The following is a 3,553-nucleotide window of genomic DNA, read 5'->3' on the forward strand; positions in this document are numbered from 1 at the left end:
TTACAGTGGTAGGCTTGATTACCAACAATGATGAGACGGCCTACAGGGAGGAGATGAGGGCCCTTGGAGTGTGGTGTCAGGAAACCTCACACTCAACGTCAACAAACAAAGGAGATGATTGTGGACTTCAGGAAACAGCAGAGGGAACACCCGCCTATCCACATCGATGGGACAGTAGTGGAGAGGGTAGTAAGTTTTAAGTTCCTCGGCGTACACATCACGGACAGGTGGTGTGTTTGGGATCATTGTCATGCTGAAAGACCCAGCCATGTTTCATCTTCAATGCCCTTGCTGATGGAAGGAGGTCTTCACTCAAAATCTCACGATACATGGCCCCATTCATTCTTTCCTTTACACGGATCAGTCATCCTGGTCCCTTTGCAGTAAAACAGCCCCAAAGCATGATGTTTCCACCCCCATTGTTCACAGTAGGTATGGTGTTCTTTGGATGCAACTCAGCATTCTTTGTCCTCCAAACACGACGAGTTTAGTTTTTACTAAAAAGTTCTATTTTGGTTTCATCTGACCATATGACATTCTCCCAATCTTCTTCTGGATCATCCAAATGCTCTCTAGCAAATTCAGACGGGCCTTATTTTCCACCATAATTTGCAAATAAATTCATAAAATCCTACAATGTGATTATCTGGAATTTTTCTCTTCTCATTTTGTCTGTCATAGTTGAAGTGTACCTATGATGAAAATTACAGGCCTCTCTCATCTTTTGAAGTGGGAGAACTTGCACAATTGGTGGCTGACTAAATACTTTTTTGCCCCACTGTATATACTGTACTCTATATCATCTACTGCATCTTTATGTAATACATGTATCACTAGCCACTTTAAACTATGCCACTTTGTTTACATACCCTACATTACTCATCTCATATCTATATACTGTACTCGATACCATCTACTGCATCTTGCCTATGCCGTTCTGTACCATCACTCATTCATATATCTTTATGTACATATTATTTATCCCTTTACACTTGTGTGTATAAGGAAGTAGTTTTGGAATTGTTAGGTTAGATTACTCGTTGGTTATTACTGCATTGTCGGAACTAGAAGCACAAGTATTTCGCTACACTCGCATTAACATCTGCCAAAAAATGTGTGTGTGACAAATACATTTGATTTGATTTGAGGTCAGGTTAGATAAAGTGCGGAAGAACTTTATCTATATTTAAGAACAGGCAGCTCTGAGCCAGTAGTGGTACCAATCCGAAAGCCAGGGAAGGATCCATCAAGGCCAACAAGCTATCGGCCAATAGCTTTAACATCACATGTATGTAAGATTATGAATCATATGATTAAGGAGAGGCTAACTGACTTCCTGGAAAGCAGTGGGCTAGTATCGCCACATCAGAGTGGGTTCAGGAAGGGTAGAGGAAGTATGGAAGGGTCAGGTGAGCAAGGAGACTGTTGTAGCTGCATTTTGTGATGTGGATGACGGGGTTGTTAATCAAGCTTGATATTATAGGATAGGAGGAAGAACATACAACTGGATAACATTTTCTTGTTTGGAAGGTCTAACCAGGTGAGGGTGGGGAAGTCTCTATCAGGCAGCTAGCTGGTGGATAACCGCACACCGCAGGGGAGCGTGATTAGACCACAGTTTGAGTTTAAGTTTATTTTTATTTTTACAGGGACTGGCACATTAATCAACGTTTCAGTAAAAGTGACGGTGTTAGCCAGCCGGCTAATTTTGAACCGCAGTCCCTGGGCAGGTTATTAAAAACAATTACAATACATACAATCAATGAGAAGTGTGCACACGCAGAGCAACATAGGACAAGCAAGACATAGCATGCAGACAGAGCAATATAGCACATAAAGCAATCTCAATCATGATCAATGATGTTTACTCTCAGGTACGGGCGGATATTGGGAGGTCATTATTTGCAGATGATGGGGCCTTATGGAAGAGGGGAAGAAATGTGCCATACGTAGTCAGGAAGGTACAGAAAGCATTTGATGAGGTAGAGGGGTGGGCATTATCTTGATGTACGGATGAAAAGCGTGCTCAAAATAAACTGCCTCTTACTCAGGCCCAGATGCTAGGATATGCATATAATTGGTAGATTTGGATAGAAAATACTCTAACATTTCTAACACTGTTAAAATAATGTATGTGAGTATAACAGAACTGATATGGCAAAACCCTGAGGATAAACCATCCCAAATAATTATTATTTACATTTACATTTACATTTAAGTCATTTAGCAGACGCTCTTATCCAGAGCGACTTACAAATTGGTGAATTCACCTTCTGACATCCAGTGGAACAGCCACTTTACAATAGTGCATCTAAATCATTAAGGGCGGGGGGGTGAGAAGGATTACTTATCCTATCCTAGGTATTCCTTGAAGAGGTGGGGTTTCAGGTGTCTCCGGAAGGTGGTGATTGACTCCGCTGTCCTGGCGTCGTGTTTATTATGAGGCAAAACCTCCCAGATTGCAGTTTTTAGGGCTTCTCCGTCTTAAATTGTATCATTTATTTATGTATTAGAGTACCTGAGGTTTGATTATAAACGTTCTTTGACTTGTTTGGAGAAGTTTATTGGTAAAGCATGAGATTAATTTTGTATGCATTTTGAAGGAGGGAAACCGGTGGATTATTGAATGAAGCGTGTCAGCTAAACTGAGTTTTTGGGGATATAAAGCACATTATCGAACAAAAGGACCATTTGTGATGTAGCTGTGACCTTTTGGAGTGCCAACAGAAGAAGATCTTCAAAGGTAAGGCATTTATTTTATCGCTATTTCTGACTTTTGTGGCGCACCTGCCTGGTTGAAAAATGTTTTTCATGCTTTTGTATGCGGGGAGCTGTCCTCAGATAATTGCATGTGCATGTGTGCTTTCGCAGTAAAGCCTTTTTGAAATCTGACACAGCGGCTGGATTAACAAGAAGTGAAGCTGTATTTTCATGAATGTTAAATATTTATATTTCTGTAAGAGAACTCCGACAGTGTTCTTTACCAGGAGGAAGGTGGGAGATGAGGTACATTTGAGGTTATATGGGAGAAACTTGGATTGGGTGGGGGCCTTCAGGTCCCTTGGGGGTATACTTTGACCCTAGACTGATCTAGGCAGAACAACCAGCTGTGTTGAATAAGACCTTACATGTATGATTATGGTTTTGAACCTTTATTTAACGACAGCCTACGCCTGCCAAACCCTAAGTGTCTTAGACTACTGCGCCAACCGGGAGCGCTGTTACAATGTGGGTGTATTGCTACAGTGTGGGCAGTATCAGAGGAAAGGGAGAGGCTGATATCTAGTAGGAGGGAGAAGGTGAACCAGGAAATTAGTTCAAAGAGAATATTGAGTGGAACATCATTAGATATAGTCTCAAATATTTGTTTATATATTTTTTTAAAGAGCAACGGGGCTGGCAGGTAGGATTTAGTTTCTCCTTTTCTCTGGCCCACACTCCAGTATAGTAGGTGGCGGTAATGCACCATTACTGTCGGATGCCAACAGCGAATAAATCCCACCGAAGAAGAGGAAGCCATTTCATACAGTATCACCCACAATGCACCGCTACT

This window comes from Oncorhynchus masou, chromosome 10, assembly GCF_036934945.1.
Source record: "Oncorhynchus masou masou isolate Uvic2021 chromosome 10, UVic_Omas_1.1, whole genome shotgun sequence".
NCBI lineage: Eukaryota > Metazoa > Chordata > Actinopteri > Salmoniformes > Salmonidae > Oncorhynchus > Oncorhynchus masou.